Source organism: Sapajus apella, unplaced genomic scaffold (genome assembly GCF_009761245.1).
Source record: "Sapajus apella isolate SASKATOON/1434 unplaced genomic scaffold, GSC_monkey_1.0 scaffold3, whole genome shotgun sequence".
In the NCBI taxonomy this organism is placed as follows: Eukaryota; Metazoa; Chordata; class Mammalia; order Primates; family Cebidae; genus Sapajus; species Sapajus apella.
In genome coordinates, this window is record NW_022436943.1 from 33,714,551 (window position 1) to 33,727,495 (window position 12,945).

General features: G+C 38.3%; 1 protein-coding gene across 7 annotated transcripts in view; it reads right to left on the reverse strand.

Moving 5' to 3' along the window:
* The window catches only part of SYBU (syntabulin), a 114,124-nt gene that overhangs the window by 50,204 nt on the left and 50,975 nt on the right, over nt 1-12,945 (reverse strand). The window lies entirely within an intron of this gene.

The following is a 12,945-nucleotide window of genomic DNA, read 5'->3' on the forward strand; positions in this document are numbered from 1 at the left end:
ACACACACACACACACACACACACACACACACACACACACACACACTCCTGTGGAATGGGATAGTTTCCAAATTGCCATCAAGAAAATAAAAAATATGCTAAGGTCTATAAAGACAGATGGGGAGAAGTCAGCAACTATTACAATTTTGTAGCTTAGATGTTGTTAAAAAACTGATTTAACTCCTCTCTCTTTACATTATAAGATGTTTGAAATATAGGACATAGTTAATAATTATGCAATTACAATTCTGAAATATATGGGCCTAAGTACTTTAAAAGTACTTTGAATCTCATTTTAAATGTACTTGCTAAATTAAATTAAATCTGTTGAGGTTGTTAAAATTTCAGCTTAACTTTTTAATTATAAAACTAACAATTCTCATTGTAGGAAATTCGAAGTGCAGAAGAGTACAAATAAGTAAAGAAGAAAATAAAGTCATACTATGCTCCTATAATTGTGTTATCAAGAAAAATATTTTGTGAATACAGTTTGCTTGCCTATTTGCTTTTTGCTTTATCATTTTTTCAACATATGTTATAAACAGTTTCCTAATCTGTCATTGAAAATTTCTCCCTGGAACTTGCTAGGCAAGAAAGAAAGAAGCTATTAAAGACTAACGGGAACTAACACGAAGGAGTCCCCATTGGTCAACAATAAAATAATTTGAGTACCAAAAATAATAATAAATGCAAGTGACCAATAATCATTGTAGATATAAAAAAATCTGAGTTCATGATCATATAAGAAAACACACTATAGAGATAGAGAAAGGCCCCTTTTATCCCCAAAATGCCCAACTCCCTAGACATCACTGGAAATGATCCAAGGACCAATTCTTTATATTCAAAATTGGCAATTAAAAGGAAAGAAATAATTAGCATATATTTTTATTGCAAAAATTATTCCTAATAACCTGTATCTCAGTGTGACTGAAATCCCTCATTGTTATTCCAAAGTTTGTCCTTAAAAAGCATTCTGGTTAATGAAAACAGATGGAATAACAGAAATAGAAAATTACTATTTTGCAACATGGAATGAAATAATTGATTTAGGCAACAAATGTAATAGATGGAACCATTAAACAAAAGCTAATAGAGAGTTTACAGTGGAGGGATCAGGCCATACCCAAATGTACTCACCGAGTGTTCTTCCCATCACCAACAGTGGGAAAACCCCTCTGATGGGATGTGAGATGAGGCACCCAGCCCTCCCTATGAAGAATTCTTACCACACACAAACACACAATTGCCCCCAAATCCAATCAAGGCTTTAAAGCTAATGTTCAGCTTACGAAATATATAGAAAATAGAATATGAGTTAAATTAGAGATTGTCAAACTGCAGCCTATGGGGCAAATTTGGTCCACTGCCTGTTTTTGCAAATAAATTGTTATTGGAACACAGCCATGCCCACTCCTTTATGTATTATCTATGGTGGCTTTCAAGGCTACAATGGTGGGGAGTTGAATAATTGCAACACAGGCCATCTAGCCCATGTCAAAAATATTTACTAGCTGGCCCTTTCTAGAAAAAGTTTGTTGACTTCTGGGTTAAATGATAACACAAAAAAGCAAACAGGCACTTTTGAGAAAGTCTGGGATATTTTATTGTTCTCTATGGGATGAAGGAATTATGTTATGTTAGAAATTAAAATGGCACTGTGAATATGCAAGAAAATGTGCTTTTTTTTAAAAAAAGTTATGCATGATGAGGTATGTTGGTAGGCAAGAAATGACATGATGTCTGGAGATTTGCTTTAAAATGCCTCTGCAAAGAAAAGAGAAACATAACAAATACAGCAATATCCTGCTATCATTTAATCTAGATAAGTAGGTAATAAACACATGACAGTTTACTGCACTATTTTCTATTTTTGAGTATGCTGTTTAAAAGTTTGAAAACATTTTATTTGATTTCTTGAAAACATTATTTTAAAGGAGTACTGATTTGAAATAGATATAAACAGCATTTTAAAAATTTGTTTATTTTCAGACAGAGCCTCGCTCTGCTGCCGAGGCTGGAGTGCAGTGGAACACTTATATCTCACTGCAGATTCCAACTCCTGGCTCAAGTGATTATTTCACCTCAGTTTCCCTAGTAGCTGGAACTACAGGCTCACATCACTGTGCCCAGCTTATTTTTATTTTTATTTTTTTGTAGAGACAGAGTCTTGCTTTGTTGGCCAGGCTGGCCTCAAGCTCCTGAACTTAAGTGGTCCTCCCACCTTGGCTCCCAAAATGCTGTGATTACAAGTGTGAGCCACTGTACCCAGCTGAACATAGTATTTTTAAGAACAACACTTCCTGTAAGAAATATTAGTTTGTTTTAATTTTTCTCACTATTTTAAAAATTGCTTTAATACACATATTATAGATACATCCTTGGGCAAATCTTTGATGAGTTCATAAAATGTATGTCTAGTGGAATTACTAAAACTTCCGAGAAGTTTGAAACAACTTATATTCCTATTATTGCATGAACATACTGCACTTACTAAATACCTGCCAATACTAAATATTATTTGGTTTACATCTTTCAAGTTAATCAAAAATAAATTTTTCATGTCTTTATTTACATGTATTTAATTGTGAAGCTCAATGTCTTTGTTCATTGATCTTTTAAATTTATTCTATGAATTGTTCAAGTCCTTGATAATTTTTGTTTGGATGTTCAGGTTTTCTTATTGATATGTAAGAAATCTTTATATATTAAAGGTATCAACCCTTTGTCATATTTCACTGTTTGTTGTTTGCTTTTAACTTTATAATGTTTTTGACATTCAAACCTTGCTCCATTCTATCAAATCTCTCCGTATGTTCCTTTGTGATTTCTTCCAATACTTTTATGCTTAGAATGTTCTTTTTTAATTCAAAGATCAACTAAATATTTCCCTATACTTTCTCCTAGATATTTATAGTTTCACTTTTCATTTAAATTAATTCCATTTGGAATCCACTTTAAAATGTGGTGTGAGGGTTAGATGCTAACTTTATTACTAATATTGTAATTTTAAGGAAGTCTATCCACATTACTTTGCAACGCTTTTATGATGAAAATTTGAAAGCAATACTTCTTGCATAATTCATATATATATTTCAGAATAATAGATTGCCCAAAGTGTGCATGTGCATATCATAAACTTTACTGATAATTTAACAAAAGTACCTAAAAACCAATGCCATCAAACACATTTGGTGGCAATTCTGATAACCAAGTCCCTTCTAAAATCTTCTTGCTGAGGCTGGCAGATTGCTTGAAAACCCAGGAATTCGAGACCAGCCTAAGCAACATGGTGAAACCTAGACTTTACAAAAAATACAAAAATTAGTTGGGCATGGTGGTGCATACCTGTAGTCCCAGCTACTCTGAACACTGAGGTGGGAGGATTCTTGAGCTCTGGGGGCGGAGGTTGCAGTGAGCCAAGATCTCACCACGGCACTCCAGCCTGGGTGTCTGAGTAAGAACCTGTCTCAAAAATAGTCTTCTTACACCAATCATATGTGAGAATAAAACACCAAGTTCTAAAAATTACAACTATTAATAAAATATTTCTTCAAAGTTTAAGAGGCATCTCTAAAACTGCTGGCTCCTTTTTGAATTTAGATCTCAGAGCCCACTAGTTTTCAAAAATGTTGAACTAAACAATTCCAGAAGACACTTAAAAATAACATCAGTGGAGGAAAATATGATTTTGTGCCATAATGTCTTGAAACATTCAGTTATGGTTTGATTCTGTTCAATGTTCTGTTGTATAATTTGGGGGGGCAGGGAAGTTACTGCTAGTTTAAAGAAACATTATTTTAAGCTATAAGGAAATCTAGTTGATTCTCATGAACAATGGAAGCATTTACTGACTACTTATTCATCCATTCAACAAATATTTATTGAATGTCTACTATGTGTCAGACACTAATACAGCTCTTATTACGCTTATTGCTCCAGATACTAGTATTTTTGAAGATAATTTAATGGAGAGAGATAAAATGTCACAGCTTAAACTCATGATTAATATAAACCATGTGAAATTCTTACCACAAACCATTCAGTGCATTTGTATGCACTGAAAGGATACAGGTAAGGCAAGAAAACTAACACTTATTAAGTACCTCTCATGTGGCAAACACATTAATTATTAACATATAATTTTAATAATATGTTACTGTTGGGAAAATGGAGGCTCAGAGAGGTTAAAAATTTCATGGGCACAGAGCTGCTGGGCAATTGACTCAGGATTCAAACTAAGGTTTGTCTTACAAAGTGCCTGTTTTACTCACCACCATAAGCTAGCTGTTTTCTAAAATTTCCAACTTATGTTTGTTCCAAGAGGAAACATCAGCAATTCTGGGAATGCCCAAATTAAAAACAGACAAAGGAAGCTGTTAGAAAGAAGTCATCCCATAATAAACAGACCACAGAAATGTGAGCAAGAAACTCTTTCTAGTTGTTTCCAGTATTCCTGCCTAAACATATGTAGCCATATAAAATGTGTGCCATTTTGATAATTTTGCATTCTAGGTTTTCAATAGCAAACCTTGAATTTCTCTTCCTTCACCCAATTTTAGCATCTTTTTGTAGTGAGAGCTCAGAGATCTACAAAGCTCTAAAATCTGCTTCAGTATTATACAATATATCACTAATCAGTGGCTGATGTTGAAGTGTATGAATCTCATCCATCCATCCACTTATTTTTTCTACAAATAATTATTGATATCCTACTGTGTGTCAGATATTATTCTAGATATAAGGGAGGTAATAATGAGTGAGACACTAAGATCTTTGTTTTTAACAAGTTCACATTCTAATGTTGAGGAGAAACAGTTAATAAGTTAAAAAATACATAAAAAGATGTTTTAGGGCCAGGTGCAGGAGTGGTAGCTCATGCCTATAATCCCTTTGGGAGGCCAAGGTGGGAGGACAGCTTGAGCTCAGGAGTTTGAGACCAGCCTGGGCAATGTGGAGAAATCATATCTTTTTTTTCGAAACAGGGTCTCACTCTGTCACCCAGGCTGGAGTATAGTGACATGATCAGGGCTGACTGCAACCTCTACCTCCTGGGCCCAGGTGATTCTCCCACCTCAGCCTCCCATGTAACTGGGACCAAAAGGTGTGTGCCACAATACCTGGCTAATTTTTTTCTTTTTTTGTAAATGTGATCTCACTATGTTGCCCAGTGAGATCTCCTGGGCTCAAGTAATCCTTCCACCTCAGCCTTTCAAATTCCTGGGATTATAGGCATGAGCCACTGCACCCAGCCAGAGACCCTTATCTCTACAAAAAATAATTTTTAAAAAGTTAGCTAGGCATGTTCATAGTCCCAGTTATGCAGAAGGCTGAAGTGGGAGGATTGCTGGAACCCAGGAGGTCAAGGCTGCAGTCAGCCGAGGTCGTGCCACTGCACTCCAGTCTGGCTGACAGAGCGAGATCCATCTTAAAAAAAAAAAAAAAAAAAGATGTTTGGGATTTACTGTTAATATAGTATGCCCGGTGATATACATGGGAGGTGGGAAGCTACTTCATCAGATATATTGTCATAGAAGGCTCCTGAAGAGGTCATTTGACCCTAAACCAGAAAATGAGAAGGAAATAATCACAGAAAAGGCAGAGAAAACAGGGAAAATAATTCCAGGCACAGAGAATAAGTACAAAAAGCTCTGAGGCAGGAATATGGTGCATTACAGAAACAAAAAAGAGGAAGAGCAATGGGGGAGAGAATGATGATGAGGGCAAAGGCAGGCAGAAGCCCAAGTAGTGCAGAATTGTAGGTCAGGAATCTATAAGTTTATCATAAGTGCAACAGAAACTGCAGTGTGCACTAAGCATGAGATAACGAAAGTTTGGTCTGTGCTTATAACGGAGAAAGGACTGAATCCGTAATAATATATCTAGCTAATATTTACTGAGTGCCTATTAACTACCAAGCACTGTTCTAAACACTTAACACAAGTGTTAACTAACTTAATCTAATACTTAACTAACTTAATCTAATATTCCTCTGAGATAGGCACTATTGTCATCCTGATTGGCAGTGGTCATATGGAACTAGCGCTAATGTTTACACCACCTGCCCAAGCTTGTAATCAGTAAGTGGCAGAGTTGTAGTATGAAGCCAGAGAGGCTAACTCCAGAGTCTGTCTCTTTGTTAATCACTATGCTGTATGGTCCCTTTAAGAATGAAAGGAAGAAGCAAATAAACCCCTTTGGAGGCTACTACCATAGTAGAAATGAGAGGTAACAGAGGTTTGACTTGAGTGGTAGTAATGAAAATTGAGAAAAGTAGACACATTTGAGATAAATTTGGAAAAATAATTGAAAGCATTTATTTACAGTAAGGAAAAATGGAAAGGCTCAAGAATGTCTTCTAGGATTTTTTCTTAAACAGTTAGTATATGGCAGTTATTTCTGAATTGGAGGAAAATGGGTTTATGAATGTGTAGAGGGTGAAATCAAGAATTCTCATTTTGATATAAGACATTTGAGACACAAATTAAACATGATCTTGGAGATATCAAGTAGGCACTTGGATAAGTGAGCCTGCAGCCCAGAGGGGAGGTCTGGAGCATCACCACCCTACAGGTGAGACATTGAAAGACACAGGCCTTGGGGAAGGCAGGAGAAGAAGAGGGCCAAGAAGGTGACTTGACAGGCAGGAGGAAAGCTCAGCGGGGTGGTTCACAGAAGCCAGGGAGGAAAATCTTTCCTAGGAGAGGGGCCTGTTTAATTATGTTGAGTGCTGCTGAGAGGTCAAGGAAAATGAGGGCAGACAAGGGGAATATTAGATTTGGCAACATAGTCACTCACATGCTTGCCTGGACACATTATGGAGCCAGGATTTTGGAGAGGTTTTGCCATGAACAGGAGCAGAGAAATAGGGGGTGGGAGTCTTTTGCAAATGAAGGGAAGTTGTAAAGAAGGAAAGAAGCTTCTTTTTCTTTATAGATGGAGAGTGCATATGTGCCAATGGAAATTAGCTTGTCAGAGTGACTGAAATGAACACCTCACACTAAGACATGTAACTTATATCTACAAAAGCGGAGTGGAGAGTGGAGTAATTATTTACTGAGTGCTTTCCTTGTTTCTTGGAGACAAAATAATCACTTCACGGATAAACATTCCCAGGATTTCTGAGCTATTTTGGAGCTTCGAGTGCGCCCATAAAAGTCACTCTGATGAAGCCCTGGGCAGTAAGGGAGGATGCAGGGCCAGGTGAGGTAAGCTCCATTTCTGCAGAGGACTCTGTGCTCTCTCTCTGGAACAACGGCCTAGTACGTGGTTTCTACCAAGCATTAAGTTGTTTGATTTGCACTAGCAGCCCCTGAAGAAGGAATTTGGAGGAGAAAATACTTGGCCCAAATATTTAATGTAGAATGAGTAATGAATCTACCTAGATGTTATGGTGAGGGAGGAGTTGGTGTTGAAATTGGGAAACAGGGGGTGACTCTATCACTGCCAGGAGAAAGGTGAACCCTGGCATGGGGGTTGTGAATTTGTCCGTCAGGAGAACTTTATCTTATTCTTTCTTTCATATAGTTATGATCTTTCCAAAATAGACATGATACAAATCTTTCTGACCTTCCCTCTCCTTAGCATTTTGGGTTTATTTGCAGTTTCTAGGCCATGCCTTTATAAAGGCTGAATTATTTTTTTTAAGTTTCCTTGGCAGGAGAACATGAAGGAGAGGGGAAGAAGCAGAACTACAAAGATAGGAAGTGAATAAGAGAGGAAGAGAGACAGACAGAGGCCAAGAAGCTAATTTTTCTTTTTCTTTCTTTCTTTTTTTTTTTTTTTTTGAGGCAGAGTTTTGCTCTTGTCGCCCAGGCTGGAGTGCAGTGACACAGTCTCGGCTCACTGTAACCTTCCCCTCCCATGTTCAAGCATGTTCCTGCTTCAGCCTCATGAATGGCTGGAATTACAGGCACCTGCCACCATGCTAGGTTGATTTTTAGTAAAGTCGGGGTTTTACCATGTTGGCCAGTCTGGTCTCAAATTCCTAACCTCAGATGATCTGCCTGCCTCAGCCTCCCAAAGTGCTGGGAGTACAGGCATGAGCCACCATGCCCAGCCCCAAGAAGCTAGTTCTTCAGCTCTTGAAAAACTTATAATAAAGTAACTACAAACCACTTTAAGGACATCTGAATTAAAGTGAGTTGTCTTACAGCAATGTGAATAGTTTTTCCTTTCTTTTCCACTTTTCTTCACAGTGAGAATCTGAACATGGTAATGGTCAAGATAGAGTAAGGGATAAAAATGGAAAATATTTAAAAAAAAGCACTGTTCATTATACAGTTTATGTAATTGGTACGTCTGAGTTTTTTCTATTTTGAAAAAAATAATGGTTTTAAATAACATATCATAAAACTTATTTTTAAAAGGGGAACAAAGGAAGAAAATAGTAACAGAAAAAATATAGTCTAATTCCAATGACATTCATAATATAAAATTCTAACTTATGAAAGTTAGCCTCATAGACAAAATGTCCATCCACAGAAGAATGGTTGAATATATTATGGTCCTCCATAGAGAGACACGCCATGCTGTCACTACAATGAATGAGGGGATTTCCTTGTGCTGACAAGCAATGGCAGGTACGGGTCCTGCCTGGAATATGCATTTTTTGAGGGCAGGGGGAGCCATGTCAGTATTGCTCATTGTTCTACCTCAGCTACTAGAAGAGCGCCTTGCACACAATAAATTTTGAATAAATACTTGCTTAATGAACACAAAGGATCACAGATCAATATAGCATAATTTCACTTTGGCAAAAAGCAAAACAAAACACATCATACAAATGTGATTAGCTCCAGTTTGATATACGTGTTTGTATAACATATTTTATAATAAATGCATTTTTGTTACTTCTGAATGTAAAAATAAAAACATAATTAGCATTAAAGAAATATAATTCTCATAAACACTCCAGAATCAATAGAAGGGGAGCCTAGGATCCAGAGGGTCTTAAGAATTCTGAGAGGTAGGTCAGTCTCTAACAGTGATCCTATCTGCCTGGTCACCCACACACAAAAAAGAATAAAGGCTGAGCCAGCTGGTAAAGAGGCAGATCCCAGAGAAAATCCACACTGAGCAGGGAAAAGTTGAAGGCTGTTGTTTCTAATGGGATGGGTGAATGCTGTGTGGTCTCAATGATAGCACAGGTGTGCATTTGGAAACTTGGTTTGGGTTCCCTAAAAAGACAGAGCAGTTAACTTGAAATAACAGGTCTCCTTCTGGAGCCAGAGGAGCCAAGCAGCAGGCAGGGAAGCTTCAGAACAAGAGGAATGTTTCCAGCAGTGGCTGGGGCACCAGGTCAGGAGTCACTTTCTGCTCTAGTCAGTGGGAGGAGACTGGGGCTTTCTCAGAATAAAATCCACCTGGAGGGTGGGGTGGGGTAGTAACTAGTGTCAAATCAGAGTCCTGGGAAACATGAATATGTGGCCTTTACTAATTATCTTTTTTTTTTTAGACAGTCTTGCTCTATCACCCCACCTAGAGTGCAGGAGCGTAATCTTGGCTCACTGCAGCCTCCCCTTCTCGGGCTCAAGTGATTCTCATGCCCCAGCCTCCCAAGTAGCTGAATTACAGGTGTGTGCCATTGCACCTGGCTAATTTTTGCATTTTTTGTAGAGATAGAGTTTCACCATGCTGGCCAGGCTGATCTCTAACTACTGGCCTCAAGTGACCTGGCAGCCTCGGCTTCCCAAAGTGCTGGGATTACAGGCATGAGCCACTGCAATCAGCCATAATTGCTTTTTTGATTGTAATATTGGCTGCTCGTTTTTCTGTTTTTTTTTTTTTTTTTTTTTTTTTTTTTTTTTTTTTTTTTTTTTTTTGTGACTGAAAAATAACAATTAGAAAAGACAGTGCTCCTCACTGCTCCCTAAATATACCCTGCACTTTTAGGTCTCTGCTTTTACCCACATTAATCTCTCTCTTTGCAATTTTGTGCTTAGCTTCTCAAACTTCCTCACAACCTTCAAAGCCTTGCTTATGTGACAGCTCTTGAGTGGGGCATTTTCTGGTTTTCTTAGCAAGAAACCTCCCTTCTAGATGCCCACAACACTAGGGTCATGGTTCTATTGTGGAGCTTACTCTTTCTGACATTTAGAGATGCTAAATTCCTCAGGACAAGAGTGTCACCTTCATCTAACCAAACTATTTAATAGAGTACTGAGTAATTTTCTAGTTGTCTTATTTCCCCGACTACTAAGATAGTGCTCTGCTCTCAATACATTTTATAAATAAGAAAACTATTCACTTGTTCTGTTCTCATAATTATGATTTCTACCAAATTCCAACAAATGCTTACTAAGCAACTGATAGGAGGGTGGGGGACTATGTCATTCCTGCCTTCATAGGGCTTACAGTCTTGGTGAGTCAGGTAATCAAACAAAAAATTTTTAAAACAAAGCCAGGTGTGGTGGCTCGTGCCTGTAATCCCAGCACTTTGGGAGGTTGAAGCTGATGGATCACTTGAGGCCAGAAGTTCAAGACCAGCCTGGGCAATATGGTGAAACTCTATCTCTACTAAAAATACAAAAATTAGCCAGGTGTGATGGTGTGCGCCTATAGTCCCAGCTACTCCGGGGCAAAAGCATGAAAATCGCTTGAACCCAGGAGGTGGAGGTTGCAGTGAGCTAAGATTATGCCACTGCACTTCAGTCTGGGTGACAGAGTGAGACTCTGTTTAAAAAAAGAAAGAAAGGGAGGAAGGAAGGAATGAGAGACAGAGAAAGAGAGAAAGAAAAGAAAGAAAGAAAGAAAGAGAAGGAAAGAAAGAAAAAAGAAAAGAAGGAAAGAAAGATCACGCTACTGCACTTCAGCCTGGGTGACAGAATGAGACTGCCAGGCAGAAAGAGAGAGAGAGAGAGAGAGAGAGAGAGAGAGAGAGGAAGGAAGGAAGGAAGAAAGGAAGGAAGGAAAGAAGGAGAGAGGAAGGGAGGGAAGGAAGAAAGGAAGGAAGAAGAGAGGAAGGGAGGGAAGGAAGAAAGGAAGTAGAGAGGAAGGGAGAGAAGGAAGGAAGGAAGGAGGGAAGGAAGGAAAGAAGGAAGGAAATTTTAAAACCAGATAATGTAGAAAGCATAAAGATGGGACACCTAACCTAGATATTGAAATTGATCCTTCAGCTTCCTACTCTGATCTATAAATATACTTATTTGTAGTCACATCCAGTCTTACTTCTTTTCTGCTAATTTATATATATATTTTTTGGTCTGCCTCGGTCTTGTTACAGTTAATCTCTACTATTGTTATATCTTTCTCTCCCTCAATCTCTCTCTCTCTGATTTATTCTTTACTATCTACTTCTCAGTTCAAAAACTTTATCAAATACTTGGCTCTTGATAAACACCTGATTGTCACTGTAAATGTAACATTTGTTTTTATCCTATTTTCTGTTCCCTATCCCAGTTAAGCCCTTTAAAAACATTGTCTATACTTTATTTGCTACCTCTCACTCACGTCTCAGCTGATGGGAGTTTGATACATCTCATCCCCTGATCACCACTAATTTGCTGCAACTGTTTATGCTGCCACTCTTTCTGCGGAAGATCACTGAAAACCTAATGGTCTGATCCTTGAGTACTATTTGATGCACATTTTACTTAGTCTTGCAGACATACCTGGATCTCTTGGTTACTTATTTCTCGAAACTCTTTTCCTTTGGAAGTGGAGACACCGTCACACCTGGCTCTCATGGTTTCTCTCTGAATGCTCATTCTTAGGTGTCTTGATTTCCTTTTCCTGCCTCCTCTTGCTATACCTCAGAATCCTCCCCTGGTCCTCTAATTTTCTTCCTCCATGCACTTGCCACTGGTAATATTATCAACACCCTTGACTTCTGCTGGTCACCATCTTAGAATTCTCTTTGGGGCTCCAGCCTTTTTTCTAAAATGCAACAAAGCCTAAATTGAACTAATTAACTTGACTCCCTGTCCTTCTCCCCAGTCCTGCTAGTCTATATGTATTCATCCAGTGGAGATTTAGACACATTCTTCCCCTTTTCTTTCCGTTTGCAATTGGTGACTAAGACCCATCTGTTCTAGCCCCAAATCTCACACATGTCATTTACTAGTCTTCACTTAGACTGCAGCAGTGGCCTTCAAAGTGGGCAGACTCCTATCACTCCTGCCTCCTCCCTGTCCAATACAGAAATAGGAAGACTTTCTAAATTATAAATTGGATTATAATGCTTTCTTGCCAAAAATCCTTCACTGGCTCTGAAATGTTTTTAGAAATTGTAAAATGGCAGCCCATGATCCATATTTAGCTACGTACACATGCTATTTGTACCACAGAGTTAGTTTAAAAGATGAATTTTTAAAATTCAGAATATCTTTCATGATGGCACAAATGTCATCAGTTCTAGAGTTCTCGCTGTTGTCTTCTACCGAGGTGTCCTCACTCTTTACATTGCCGGCCTAGTTCCTGTATGGACCCTTGAGCTCATGGAAGAAGTTCTGAGCATGGCATAGGAAGTCTTGCATGACCTGGCCTGCCTGCCTTTCTGCCTCTCATTTCATGCTTTTAACTCAAGTTTGCTGATGCCAAGGCTCATGTTTATCTACTACACCATGCTAATTAATGTGGCTTCTTTTCTTCCTTGAGTTAATGAAATGTGAGAGGCCAATGCAAATAATAAATGGAACAACAAACTCAAATTACAAGGCAGGAGTGTATGTGGATTGGATGTGAATGAAAGGGACTGGGACACGGGTGAGTAAAGGCAGCAGTGTGGGAATCCCCTCCAGATGGGATAATTTGTTACCCCATTCATTTCAGTGTCAGGGTTAAGGCAGTAAAACAATTGCTTTTTCTAACCCCTGTGTGTCATTCATTTTTGTAGCCTAAGCACAATTCCTGATCCTTTGCAGGCATTTAAGAGATGCTTACTGAATAAACATGCTTTGGTGAAGGCTTGCAAAAGGCCGAATGTCCTATCACTTTCAAGCCTCA